The sequence below is a fragment of the Mandrillus leucophaeus genome, unplaced genomic scaffold (assembly GCF_000951045.1).
Source record: "Mandrillus leucophaeus isolate KB7577 unplaced genomic scaffold, Mleu.le_1.0 Scaffold99, whole genome shotgun sequence".
NCBI classification, from domain to species: Eukaryota; Metazoa; Chordata; class Mammalia; order Primates; family Cercopithecidae; genus Mandrillus; species Mandrillus leucophaeus.
In genome coordinates, this window is record NW_012110807.1 from 307,248 (window position 1) to 307,818 (window position 571).

Genomic DNA, 571 nt, shown 5'->3' on the forward strand with positions numbered 1-571 from the left:
GCTCCGCGGGCATCAAAGCAGCTATTATGCGGGACGCGGAGCCCGCCGGCCGACCCCTCTGCTGGAGGACGCGGAAAGTGCACAGCGCGGGGCGGCCGCACCCCTCCTCTCTCCCCTCCCCGGACCTCAGCAAGTCCCTGCCACAGAAATGAAATGCGAGGATCTCAGCATGAACTCCATGGGGTGGTTGTGAGGACCAAGTGCCGTCGGGGAGTCGGCGCTCAAACATGACTCTGCTGCCTTTGGGACGGTGCGGCTGCTGTGACAACAGTGGCCCGTCAAATCCATTGGAATGAACTCGTGTCTTGTTAATAAAACCGATTTCTTGGACACTCACAGGCACTTTGCACCGTACATCAGTCATTTCATTCTCAAAACTGCATGAAATAGGACTTGGCATTCCCATTTCCAGAAAAGTCAGGAAGCTGGAGCTGGGGCGCAAGGCCACCAGCAGGAGAACCCATGACTCCAGGAAAAGCGGAGATCAGGGGGCAGGATGGGGAACCTGTGGCCAGAGTGACCGTGAAGTCTAGTGTCCAAATCAGGATAGCCAGAGTCAAGGGAGCACTCC